Raw genomic sequence first — 15,030 nt, 5'->3', positions numbered from 1 at the left:
TCTTTGTCCATTCCCATTTGACAACAGTATAGACATGCCTCCTTTTCCATGAGGAGTTGAGTTACCTAAGTATGATAAATACTTTGGAACTATTGATCCCCAAGATCATTTGTAGGAATTAGGTGCCTTGTATATGGAATTTATGCATAATCATACATATCTCATGCATTTATTCCCAAGAAGTCTAGGTGGTCAGGCTATGGAGTGTTTTTCACACTTCCCTACTAGTATCAAAATGTTTGATGAGATTGCCAACTTGTTTGTCCAACAATACTCTCACAACATTCAACACCTTGTTAACATCCAAGATTTGTGTAATCATAAGCAAAGGGTTGGGGAACCTTTCCTCACATTCCTTTAGAGATGGAGACAACTTTATACTAAATATTCATGTAGGATTCCTGAAACAAAAAATCTTGACATCTTCACTAATAATCTCCTACCCAATTTTGGGTATAGAGTCCAACTTCAAGGTCCACACATCTTCAAGGACATGGTCACACAAGCTATCTGCATAGAGGAATTCATGGTTAAGAAAGGTGAACTTACCCTTTGGAAGGACACAAAACAAGGATCTGTCTCTAAGTAGGAAAAACCCAAGTACATCACAAAGAATTGAGAAATTGTGCATGATGGGGTTGTTGACAAAATCACTCCTAAACCTACTAAGGCATCCTTTAATCTCACAGATAGTCTCAATGTAGCCAAGAATGTTGAAAAACCTCTTCCTAAACAAGAATTTTGGAAATAAACTGAGAAAATCATGGACTACATGCCCTAAACGAGAGTATACACCTCTTGATTAATCTTTGGATGTGGTCTACAAGACCTTGTTGCAAAACAAACTCATCACTCCATTAGATAACACTCTTCCTTAGGATCCACAATCACAACCACCATGGTGGAATAAAACTTCAAGAATTAATTGATAATGGTGACATTGTTGTGGATGGACATAACAAAAACATAGATCACAAGGCTTTCAAGGAGCCATTCCTATCTTATGAAAATGAGAGAGCTCAAAACCAAAATCTAACAACAAGGTCAACTATACATACTTTAATGACAACAATGTGATCAACATGGTTGAACCTATGAATTTTGAGTACTGTGACATTATTATCATCAAGGGAAAGAAAGATAACAATAAACCCAAGACACCATTTGTCTTGAGGGGCCCTACTTCCCACACACTTGATAATAAATCTTTGCAATACTATGCCAACACTATTACATGTTCTCATGTCAAGTTGGTACTCAAAGGTTCTATGCCTTGTACTCCTAATCTTGAATAGCACAAAGATAAAACCCTTGCTGGTCCATTTGGTAGAGGTGCAAAACTCACAACAAATTCAATAGCCACCAGCTATAGTGTCCTTGATTAATTAAAATGAACTAATGCTCAAATCACAATCTTTGAGCTGCTTAAAATCTTGTCTACCCATAGGAAGATTCTTGACAAATCCCTCATTGAGTCAAATGTTCCTCAAGATCTTGATCTTGAGTGATTTCAATCTATGGTAGGTCATCTAACCTTGCCTTATTATATGTCCTTCTTTGAGGAGGATGATAATTCATTGAGTCACCCACACAATCAACCTATACACATTGAGGTCATGATACATCAGACACTTGTCCATCAGGTACTTATCGATAATGGAGCTGGGTTGAACATTATCTCTACTATTCTACATAAATAATTAGATTATTCTGAGGATTCTATTGATTGTCATCACAAGATTACTATCAAAGCATATGAAAAAGTTGAGCGAAAGTCTTTAGGTATCGTGGTGTTGCCTCTCTATGTTGGTCTTGTAGAAAGGGATGTCACTTGTGAAGTCCTTGACATCCCCTTTGCTTACAATATTCTACTAGGAAGGCCATGGATACATGAGATGTGCACTGTGCCATCCACATACCATCAATGCATAAAATTCCTATTTCATGGCTTTGAAGTCACTATCCCTACAAGTACTAGCTATACCTATAATATGCTAAAAGTTTCTAAGAATTTTGTACCTACTAACAAGGAATCTACTCATTATCATGATAATAAGCTGAAGCAAATTGAGTAGTCACTCAAGCTAAAATAAACTAGCATGGGTGAATAGCACATAGAACTAGTGCTATCATTGACATCTCTTCCTAATTCTCCCTATCATAATGGAAGACCATTTGAAGTGAAGAGGCCATTTGTGTTTGTTGGAATATTCAAATGGGAAGAGTACTTCTGAGAGAGGGGGGGGGGGGGGGGGGGGGGTGAATCAGAAGTACCACACTTTTTAAACCTCTTTTTCATCCTTTAAACATATAACTAAAAAAATATATTGAATGCATGTAAACATATAAAAGAGCATAAAATCAATCACATGCAATAACACATAACACCATAATTGATAACCCAGACACCTTCCATGAATAAGAAGGTAAAACTAGGGTGGGGATGATACCCACAAAAATCACTACAGTAATCAATGTTCAACCATTTCTGATGGTCTGCCCTGTGAATGACCTACCCTATTAAAGGCTTTACACTATGTCAATAGTGACCTGGTTAGAGGATTTACAAACACTTACATGAAGTGCCACCCTATTAAAGGATTTACAATAGGTTGTTAAACCCACCTAATATAATAGTACTTTCATGACCTTCTCCAAAAGTTCTCCTACCTAGTTGTTAAGCTAACCTATTAACATAGGATTTCAACCTCTAATGCAATTGTGAGAGATTATTAGAAAATTTGACCTGATTGAATGCAATCTCAAATTGATGGATTTGGTTACTAGATCTACTCTTCTTGTTCTGATCCCTACTTGATTTGATCTCTAAATGTATCCCCTACTCTATTCTGATCAACTAGATGTATATTTTCAATCCATTTCACTAAGTTCTTGACACCTTTGCTGATTGCTCTATTCTACAGTTTGATAACTCCATCAATAACCTTTTCAACTCTTGTCTTAGTAATCTCAACAAATTTTTCAACTCTTTCAATATGGTGTCATGGTCTCCTTATAAAGATATTGTGGACTTAGGGTTTGCTATGCATTCAAAAACTTGAAATTCCCACTCAAATCCTTTGTTTTCATCTATTGGTTGCATTCTGTCTCTAATTTTCTAATTGGCTTGATGTTGATTTCATAAGTAATTGCAAGGATTCGATCTTATCTTCTTATCCTTTCATGAGTCATTCAAAAACTATTTTACATCTTAGTTTGTGATGGCACAAAATCTTATGCTGATCCTGAGTTACTTGGCACATATTGTATTCCTAATGCTCAACACATACTATTTTTGGATTGCTCAGCATCTACTACATTTCTGGTTTGCTTGGCACCTATTATATCATAGTTTGCTTGGCACCTGTTATATCCTAGTTTTCTTGATGCCTATTATAATATCTTGGATCACTCGATATCTGAACAATTCTAGATCACTTGACATACATTTTGTACTCAACATATATAGTGAAAATGGTTAAGTGTGTTGACACTCAATTGTCAAGACTATTCTTTTGACCAACAATCTCCCCCTTTGACATGAGTGTCAAAAACACTTAACTATGCATTTAACCTTATTGAGTACATTCTTTATTTTCTTGGCATTCATGCAAAATTTTAAAAATATTGTGAGTAACAATATACCTTATGACTCCCCCTGCGTTGATTATGCCTTGTCCAATCTTGAAACTAAAATTCTGTGCTTAAGTGCCTAATCCTCTCTATCCTTTGTCCTATTTCTACATTTTGAGTTTGTATGTTGTATCTGATTTGTGTGAAATTCAAAATTTGACATCTCCCCCTTTCTCCTTATTACTTGACTTCCCCTTTTTAGCTATTTACAAACTTTCCACTCTACTCTCAAAATGAATGAAAGAATATAATAAAAAATGAGCAAAATTTTCAAAAATTTGGTATTCTCCCATATTTCTATATAGATATCTCCTTATTTCTTCCCCTATAAATATTTCTCCCCCCCTTTTTGACACTGATGTCAAAGGGTTCTATAGAGTAATACCATATTTAGCCAAAAATGTGCTATTTACCGCTAGGAGTATCTTCAGAGCTACATCCCAATTTGCTAGTGCAATGTCCAATGACTTATGCTGGATGGCAATCTTTGCTGCAAGATGTACAAGTCCATCTGAGGTAGAAAGATTTGAATCTTTCTTGAGAACTGTTTCTGCATACATTTGCTCCTTATGGAGTACCTCCAAGTGAGGGGTTATAGAGGACTGGATTTGCATCAACTTAGCTTTTGTATTAGCATCCTTTGCTATTAATACAACCAATTCTCTTTGAGTGTGAAGTGTTTGAGAAAAATGCTTCTCATTTTGAGTTGGATTGGTGGGTAATTGCATACTAGAAATCTTTATATTTCTTTCCAAGCTCATTATTCTCTGGCTAGTCTCCTATGTGAAATTTGAAAAATCACACAACTTGTTGTATAGGGAGAATATATTCCCAAGTACAATCTTTACTATTTCCAATTTCTTAGCTAGCTCAACTTGAGATAGTGCTATATCACTAGATATCTTCTCATTAACTTTACCTTGGAACTTCCTTTCTGACCATTCCATTAATTTGGCATTTCTATCATGATTTTCATTTGTCACCTAGTCAACTATGTCAGATAGTTGCTCTACTATTGGCCTTAACTCATCAAGTGTCTGCAAGCTGAAGGCATCCATAAAGATGTCCTTTATCTCATTTAGTGCTTGCCTATATTTATATTCCTTTCTCAATACCTCTTGTCTCCTTCTTCTATCCAATGCACTCTATATCTCATTAATCTTTTCCTTAGTGAGGGTGATAGATTCATAGTAGGGTATTTTAATTTCTTCATCTAGCTCAGGAATTCCATAATGAAGTGTCTTGGCTAACCTTGTTGAGCTCGAGCCTAGTGTTCTAACTTACAATGTTAGCATGTTAGTTCTCGGCTTCTGATGAGTTTGAGTGGGAGTACCTATTTTGGGTAGTTAAACCAAAGTTTGTATTTCACATTCCTCCTCATCTCTTGTCTCTTCCTTCTCTTCTATTTGTCTCACTTTTTCACTATCAATAGATTGGGTTGTACCTACTGATTGTACTAATTTTTCTTTATCTTCCTCTACTGCTGCACTCGGCACTTGAAGTGCATCTGTGACTATTTTTGGTGGAGATGGTGGAGGAAGGAATAAGAGTCTAGTAGTTTGAGTGGTCGAAGATGGTTCTTGTATTTTCACCTTGACTTCCTTTGATTTTACTAATGACTTTTGCAACTCATTAGCATTGACTAGCATAGGACTTGTGCATAGTCTAGCTACTTGGGTTGATTGGTCAAGGATCTTTGTGAGATCCTCTACAATCAATGGATTGATGTTTTGACAAGAACTGTCAATAACATCCTTTATTTTGATACTCTCTACAGGTGTGACAATAGCATGAGGAGGACTAGGAGGTGAAAGTTGTTTGTCTTGTACACTTTGTTCTTGCTACTCATTTGTACCCTTTTCTTCCTCTTTCCCCTCTTTATTCTCCTCTTCATCTTCATTTTCTTCTTCCCATTTCTTCTCTTCCTCAGCGTTCTTCTCTTCTTCCTTCTTTCTTGTTGTTTTTATTTCCTTTATCTTGGCACTTGCTTCTGCCTTGTATTCCTCATCAAAAACATCATCAATTTTCTTATAAATTATTTTACACAATTGTGTGGATTTTCTCACAACAACTTCAATTTAATTCTACAAAATACTAAATGCCCTATGCTTTGGAGTAAATCTATTATTATGCCTCTTGACTACATTTGTTATTTGAACCTTAGTAAAATTAGGCAACAATCTAGCTAAAGTAGACTCCTTTATTTCCTTTTTCATTTGCAAGCAAAATGCCATTTGTCTTCTACTATTTTATACAACTCTTTGGGCATTGAGCCATCTAGATCTAGAGGTGTGCGCTTGTACTCTGCCATCATTGTATACACAAATTCCTCTAATTTATTTTGCTCTTCCTTTGTGAGCTTATTGAAATCTAAATTATTTAAATCTTTTAAGTCTCCATTCCTAATTTTTGCACATAATTTATCAATTGAAGACCTAGGTGGATGACTTACCACTTTGAACTGACTATTATCATCTGACTCTGTCTTTTCTTCATCTGAGCCAGGTTGAGCTACATATTTTCTTCTCTTACTTGGCTCCTCATTAGTCTTCTTGGTGGCTTTCTTCTTCTTTTCTACCTCTTCTTTAGCCTTTTGAGTAGTGGCTCTGGTGGTGGCTCTGGTAGTAGGCTTCTTTGCTGCAGGTTTTGTCACTTTCTTTGCCTTAGGTGGAGGAGCAAGTTGAGCTTTAGCCTTTCTTTTACTGACCTTGGTTTTGATAGGTGCTTCCTTGGCTTCTTCTTCCTCTGCACTTTCTTTCTTGTCCTCACCTAGGCCTTGTGTTAGTTGTAGAGGATCTTATTTAGGCTCATCCTCTTCATTTTCACTATCATCCTCTTCTTCATCTGCTTCCTCTTCCTTTGTTGTGCCTACTGCTTCAACACCAAATCTCTTCTTGATCTTCTTGATCAATATATCCTTCTTCTTCACTGCAGTAGCTATTTTATGGTTTGTGACCACTCTAGATTTAACAACTTCATAAGTTCCAAAATATTTTGTTGCCTTGTCAATATCTTCTGTAAGTAGTGCTGTTATTGCTGCTGAGGCCTAATCAACATCAAGTTCATAACCTAGTGACCTAAGCCATCTCACTCTAGGTATGAACACCTCTATATAAGTGTAATCAATATCCACAACAAAGAAAATGTCCTTTACATGCTACTCAACTAGTGAGACTGGTATCCTCATCCTCTATTTCATGGACTTCTTGAAGTCCTCAAAGTAACTTGTCATCTGAGCATCAAAATTGTCTCCCATTTGATCAATGAAGTCATTTATTTGGGTGGCAATTGTCTTGTTAGGCTCCCATCTAACCTTTCCAACTAATGGAAATTCCTTCATAACATAGAAAAATATGCAGACCAACAGTGATCCAAATTTGCATTGGCCTCCTTTTGATTTCCTTATCGCTCCCAAATTTTCATTAATTTGTTGTAGCATGAGCTTTTCTAGATCATATGTGTGGTCTTTCTTCACAAGTTTATATACAACATCCACTGCTATACAACATCAAGTAGTGGATTAGTAATGGTATCAATGGTCATTCCCCACTTATTCCATTTGGCACCAGTCTTCTTCTCTATGGCCTCCTTTTTATCACTTCTCAAGGTCTTGGGCCAATCTAGGGTTGGGAAACTAGTAACCCTATGAACAATTTTCTTCATAACCTTCACTAGCCCTGTTTCTAACTAGAATGACCCATCATGAATTTGACTGAACACTATACGAATCCATTCAGTCTTAAACACAGTGGGGAAAACTAGGGCTTTAGTTAAACCCTTATTTTCAACTATTTGAAACTCGCCCTTCAATAAACCTTTCTCACACAGCTTATCAAAGGCATTAAAAATTTCCAAGTCACCTATGGATCCAATCTTATAGTTATAGAATTTCCTGACATGTTAGACCATTACAACTTTGTCTAGAATGACTGACAAAGCATCAAAATGGTCATTTTTATAGGCAACTTTAGGGATGGGCCTAAACTCTAGCTATTTAACTTCATTACTGACAAGTTGAATTTCATGACTTTTTTTTCCCCTTAGTGGTTTTTGACCTAGATGCCATCATTTACCAAACTAGGTTTTAAAATTAAATAAAATTTCAAGTTCTGTGTAGTTCAACACTTGAGTGAAATACCTGTTGATCGATGAACTAGAGTTGAATCATGGTTGGATTTGCTACAAATTGCTATGTGATCACCTATTCACTTTTCTCAACTTTTCTCTTTGTTTGAATGGCTTGATAATGAATGATTTTCACCTTTATTAGGTTAAAAAATCTAGCATTTATTGCATTTGTGCTTACAACTGTACACTTGACTTCTAAAGATTTTATCAACTCAGCTTCCACTGAAGTTCATCTACTCGACAACTACTATGTAATTTCACTTGTCATCAACTAAACTTTTCAATTGCTCGACAACCACTAACATCTCTTACTCGACATCCACTAGTCTATTCAACTTGACATGTACTAAAGTTTTACTTAGCAGCCAAAGGTAGCTCAACATTATCTTCTAGCTTTTAACTTGGCATCTTTTCTCATTCATATTTCTTCTTTGCAATACTTCTATGTTTTCTTGGGCTGATGTATGATACATATTTATATGTATCAACCCCATGTATCTATCTTGTGCTTAATTGGATGAGCTGTGATCACTTAACCTCTTAGATGAAGTGATCTCTCCATTTGATGTGCTACATTCACCTTTCTTCTTCCATGTCTTGTTCATTTGTCCTCTTATTTGTTCAACATCAATCTTTTTTTTCCTTTGTTGACTTCAGTCTTTGGTGCTTTTGACTTTGTAGGACAATTTCTTTTGATATGACCATTCTTCAAAAAACTAAAACATGTAGTTTGGTTTAGCCACCTACTATAACTTCTTTTGAAATGTGTCCTTATGCAATTTTTAGGAATGTGTCCATACTCTTGACAATAGTGATAGCTATACCTCATATTGTAATCCCAATTGTAGTGATGTGCATGATTGATTCCTCTTGTAGGATGATTAGGTGCCACATAGGCTTTGATCTACATTCAAATGCTCTATGTCCATACTTTTTGTAGTTGTAGTAGTGACCTTCAGGTCTTGGTGTCCTCATGGTCTTGGTTCTATAGTCTTGTATTGAATGTCCTTGCTTTTTGCACTTGTGACAAAAGTTTTCATTTGTAGGCTTATCATGTTGATGACTATTCTTGCTTCTACACAGACTAGAGGTATGTCCCTTTTTACCATAGAAATGACAAGTAGGTTTAGTGTTCTTACTTTTGTTTCTTCTTTCTTCTACAATCTTGGATGATTCTCCTTGTTCAATGCTGATGTAGCCAAGTCCTGAAGTATCATTACTAGCACTTGGTGATTTTAGCAATTGCTCAAAGTACTTGATGGCCTCATTAGTTTTGTTGTAACTTTATGCTATTTCCTTTTCTCTCTTCAATTTACTCTACAATTGTTCATTCTACATCTTCAAGGTGGAGATCGTAATGTACTTCATGTTTAGCTCATGATGAGCATTCATCATCTGGCTTAAGGTGTCTAACTGCATGTTTGAGATCTTTTCAAATTCAATTGTCTTCTCTTCTATCCTATTAGTGAGATTTCTCTTGTCATCTTCTATCATGGCCTTGTCTTCAATAGCTCTTTTATTTTGTTCAGTCACTTCACAAAGCATTATGGCTTGTGATTCTTGTTCAAGCTTGAGTAATCTGATTTCTTCAGCTTGTGCTCTATTTTTCTCCATTAATTTTGCTATTGCTACATCAAATTCCTTGGAATCTCCATTGGAAAACACTCGTGTGGTGTCAATCTCCTTGTAGTGTATGCCATTTTTAGCTATGGCTATCTCCTTCCTTCCTTTAAAGGATTTTCTCAGTTCCTCCCTAGCCTCCTCTACTTTGTGTAGAGCTAGTTGCACATCAATCACCTGATTGTCAATGATCTTTCCAAGTTTGAAGACTTCCATCTTTTGACCTTTTTCTCCAAGCTGTTAGGCTTCTCCTTGTGAGAACAAGTGCTCTGATACCAATTGTTGGAATATTCAAATGGGTAGAGTACTTTTGAGGGGGGGGGGGTGTGAATCAGAAGTACCAGACCTTTTAAACCTCTTTTTTATCCTTTAAACATATAATTGAAAAAAAAATTGCATGCATGTAAACATATAAAAGAATATAAAATCAATCACATGCAATAACACATAACACCAGAATTGATAACCCAAAAACCCTCCATGAATAAGAAGATAAAATTGGGGTGGAGATGATACCCACAAAAATCATTGTAGCAATCAATGTTCAACCAATTCTGATGGTCTACCTTGTGAAAGGCCTGCTCTATTAAAGGCTTTACATTGTGTCAATAGTGACCTAGTTAGAAGATTTACAAACACTTACATGAAGTGCCATCCTATTAAAGGATTTACAATAGGTTGTTAAACCCACCTAATCTAATAAGTCTTTAATGACCTTCTCCAAAGGTTCTCCTACCTAGCTATTAAGCTAACTTATTAACATAGGATTTCAACCTCTAATATAATTGTGAGAGAGTATTAGAACATTTGACCTATTTGAATGCAATCTCAAATTGATGGATTTAGGTACTAGATCTGCTCTTCTCATTCTGATCCCTGCTTGACTTGATCTCTAAATGTATCCCCTAATCTATTCTAATCAACTAGATGTATATTTGTAGTCCATTTTACTAAGTCCTTGACACCTTTGCTGATTGCTCTGTTCTACAGTTTGATAACTCCATCAATAACCTTTTCAACTCTTGTCTTAGCAATCTCAACAATTTCTTCAACTCTTTCAATATGGTTTCATGGTGTCCTTATAAAGATATTGTGGACTTAGGGTTTGCTATGCATTCATGAACTTGAAATTCCCACTCAAATCCTTTTTTTTCACCTATTGGTTGCATGTTGTCTCTAATTTTTTGATTGGCTACATGTTGATTTCATAGGTAATTGCAAGGATTTGATCTTATCTTCTTATCCTTTCATGAATCATGCAAAAAAAATTTTACATCTTAGTTTGTGGTGGCAAAAAATCTTATGTTGATCCTAAGTTACTGGGCACATATTGTATTCCTGATGCTCAACACATACTATTTCTGTATTTCTCAGCATCTACTAAATTTTTGGCTTGCTTGACACCTGTTATATCCTAGTTTTCTTAGTACATGAGTGTTCTTGGATCACTCGACATCTAAACAATTCTAGATCACTTGGCATACATTGTGTACTCGACATATATAGTGAAAATGGTTAAGTGTGTTAACACTCAATTGTCAAGACTATTCTTTTGACCAACAACGTTGACACCTCAAACCAAGTATAATGGTAATTTTTCCAAGGCTATAGTCCCCTTAGAGGATGAAAGTGAAAATAGAGCCATCACTACATGGCTTTACAAAGAGGAGACTCTGGTTGACCTTACAAGACAAGCTCATGAGATCACTCCTGAGAAATATGGCCTTGGTCTTAGACTCATGAAATGCTTTGGCTATAAGGGAATTGGTCCTATTAGATGCAACAAAAATTGTCTTATCAATCTTGTTAAAGTAATAGCTTGAAGAAACAAAGATACATCTAGTCTAGGCTTTAAGAAGGTTCCCTTCCATTTAGGGATTAACAAATTCATACCATAACCTGAGAGTTCATCTAGAAATGAGTCACAAGCTGAGTCTAATGTTCAAGAAGATAATATTGATGATGAGGATCCTTATCCTTATCCTATTCCTCACAATCCTACTGAATTCTTTGTTGAACCTGATGACTTTGTGCCACATATTAGCACTATGGATGGTACTAGTGATTCTTCTAAGGACAATACTGATTCACACCATGCCAATTTAGAATAGGGAGAGTCTAGTCAAGCATTACACATTGAGTATGTCCCTATCACTATCGGGGAATTCTATAGTCTGTCACCATGTAGCACTGATTCTAAGGAATATGAATTTGACTCCTTTTAGAAGCAACTATAGATAAAGACATTGATCAAGTTCATGCCTATGAAAAACAACTCAAAGTAGGTGAAATGTCTAGGGTTAGGTCAAATAGGTTTGATCAAAATACTATCCTCGAGTCTTCGGTTGATGATGTTAGTACTTAATGGCATTCGTATACACTTGTGGATGATGCCACTCTAGGTCTTGAATTACTAGTCCAAGCATTTAATGATTATACCATGAATACAATTGAACCTACCACTACTCTTTCACTCACATATCTTGAGCTTATAGACTAAAATTCCAATACATCTAGTGAAGTCCCTACATTCTAGAATGATTGTACTCTTGCTTACTACTTAAACATTATCAAACTAATAATGTCTTCCACCAACAAACAAAACATGACTGAAGCTGACATCAAATATCTTAGTCATACAATCAAAAAGGAAAAAAAATAGAAGGTCACTTGGTGAAAACCACATAGTGGTAGTGTCAAAACTTTAAAAAGTAAAAATAAAAGATGTATCCAAGGGTGAAAACCTCTCTAAGGCACCTGTAGATGAGATATTTGATGCACTTCCTAGTCATTTTCAAGAAAGATTGTTAGTGTTGATAGAGCCAACATAGCCGATCAACTTGGGCACAAAGGAACATCCTCACATGATACATCTTGCATAGTCACTGTATCTAAAATAAAAAGAGGAATTCATTGCCTTATTTTGAGAGAAGAAGATAAACTTTGTGTGGACATATTCTGACATCCTAGGATTAGATCTTGATCTTATTATGCATCACTTGTCTATTGTACTAGGCATTAAACTAGTAAAACTTGGAAAATGCATCCTCATGTTGCATTTCTCATCAAAGCTGAATTGGAGAAGCTTCTGAAGGTTGGTTTCATCCATGCTATTGATTAAACTAAATGGATATCCAACATTGTTCTAGTCTTCAAGCATGAAAAATCTATTAGAGTTTGTACAAACTTCTGAGATCTAAACTTAGCATGTCCTAAGGATGATTTTCTACTTCCTAACATTGATATGATAGTGGACATGACAATAGGATATGAGATCTACTCACTCACAGATAGATTTTTTTCGTTATAATTAGATCAAAATTGTACCAAAAGATCAAGAAAAGATTTCTTTCACCTGTACGAGGGGAACTTTCTATTGGAACATGATGTCATTTGGCTTGAAAACTGTTGGTGCTACATATCAGAGTGCAGTCACTATAATTTTCCACGACATGATGCATAAGATCATGGAGGACTATGTGGATGATACCTTGGTTAAGAGCATAAAATGCAACACTCATCTTCAAGATTTGGGACCTATCCTAGATCTCATGGAGAAATTTAGTCTGAGACTTAATCCCAAGAAATGCGTATTTGGTGTAACATTAGGAAAACTACTAGGATACATTGTGTTTGAAAAAGGAATTGAGGTTGATCCAGAGAAAGTTCAAGCAATCATGAATATGCCTCCACCCCATGATATCAGTTAGATGAGAGGCTTACAAGGAAGACTTCAATCTATTTTTAGATTCATCTCATAGCTAGTGGATAGATCCCAACCTTTCTCCAAGACTCTACATAAAGGTGTGAAATATAATTGGAGTTAGGATTGCAAGAAAATCTTGACACAAATAAAACAACATCTTGCTAATCCACCAATCCCAATGCCTCCTATTTATGGGAAGCCACTAATTTTGTACATCTCTACCACAAAAAATTCTTTGGGTATCTTACTCGCTCAAGAAGATAGTGATAACAAGGAAAGTGCTATTTACTATCTAATTTGTACATTGATCTCTTATGAGATGAATTACAGTATCATCAAGAAATATTTCTTGGTAGTTGTCTTTGCTTCCCAAAAGTTGAGGCACAACATGCTCACTCACACTACATGATTGGTGGCCCAAATTGATCCACTAAAGTACTTACTCAGTAAGGTAGCTCTAATAGGGAGATTAGCTAAGTGGGTGATGATACTAAATGAGTTTGACATTCAATATATTGAAAAAAAAGCTATCAAGGGACAAGTGATTATGGATCAGCTAGTAGATGCACCTATGCAGAGTCTTCTCTTGATGAACATCAATTTTCCTAATGAATCAATTCTAACACTCACACACCAAACGTTGGTGATGTTCTTTGATGGTTCCTTCACACAACAAGGATCTAGTGCTAGGTTGCTCTTCATAACACCAAAAAGGTATTCACTCTCGAAGGCATATAAGATTTTGTTTCCTTGTACAAACAACATTGCAAAATATGAGGCTCTAATTAATGGCATGAAAATTGTAGCTAAATGGAGAGTGGATTAGTTGAACATCTTTGGGGACTCTCAACTCATAATCAAGAAGGTTAAAGATGTGTATCAAACAAAGGATGATAAATTAATCCCTTACAAATGTATGGTTGATTATATAAATAAATAATTTTCTCATATCACTTTTTAGCAAATTCCTCGTGTGGACAAAAAAGCAGCTGATGCCATGGCTACTCTCACTTCTTTGCTACAAATGCTAGAGAATGATATTTGCCATGAGTTCTTGGTGGAAACATTACTCTACCCTACCTATGATACCCTTGAATCTAGGATGATCTATTCTATTGTAGGACAAGATTCATCTCGCTACCACCACATCTACTCCTATCTGCATGATCAAACTATTTCGGATGGTCTAACCCAGAATGAAAAATGTGACCTTATTTGTAATGCTTCATGATATATCATTATTTCTGAGGACTTGTTTAGGAGAGGTCTTGATGAAACACTCCTTAGGCGTCTAGAGTCTAAAGAGTCCAAATGCGATTTAATTGATGTTTACAAGGGAATTTGTGGGTCTCACTCAAATGGCTTAACACTAGCTCATAAAATTATTAGAGCTAGTTAATACTAGCCAAATATGGAGCAAGAGAAAATGAAGTATGCCAAGTCTTGCAAATAGTGCTAGCTCCATGGGAATCTGATTCATGCTCTAGCCAGGTAGTTGATTCCATCTACCACACTATGGCCATTTCAACAATGGGCCTTTGATCTTGTGGGTCAGATTCACCCTTCTTCTTCTAACAAACATAAGTTCATTATTACAGCTACAAACTACTTCAAAAAGTGGGTAGAGTTAGTACCTCTCACAATAAAAAATGGAAAAATTGTAGCTCTATTTATCACAAACTACATCATATTCAGGTATGTTGTACCATCCTCCATTATTATTGACAATGGAGGATAGTTTAAAAACAAAGACCTCAAGGAGTTATGAAAAAAGTTCAAAATAATGCAACACTAGTCTTCTATCTATTACCCCAAGGGTAATGGTCAAGCAGAGGCATCCAACAAAGTGATACTCAAGATCTTGCATCGCACAGTCAACAAATCTGGGAGGGACCAACACCTCTAGATTTAATCCAACTTTATCGACATATAGAATAAGTATT

Source organism: Cupressus sempervirens, chromosome 8, assembly GCF_028749045.1.
Source record: "Cupressus sempervirens isolate cs-2001-9-10 chromosome 8, ASM2874904v1, whole genome shotgun sequence".
In the NCBI taxonomy this organism is placed as follows: Eukaryota; Viridiplantae; Streptophyta; class Pinopsida; order Cupressales; family Cupressaceae; genus Cupressus; species Cupressus sempervirens.
The sequence above is the reverse complement of the archived record's forward strand: the minus strand, read 5'-3'. Positions refer to the sequence as shown.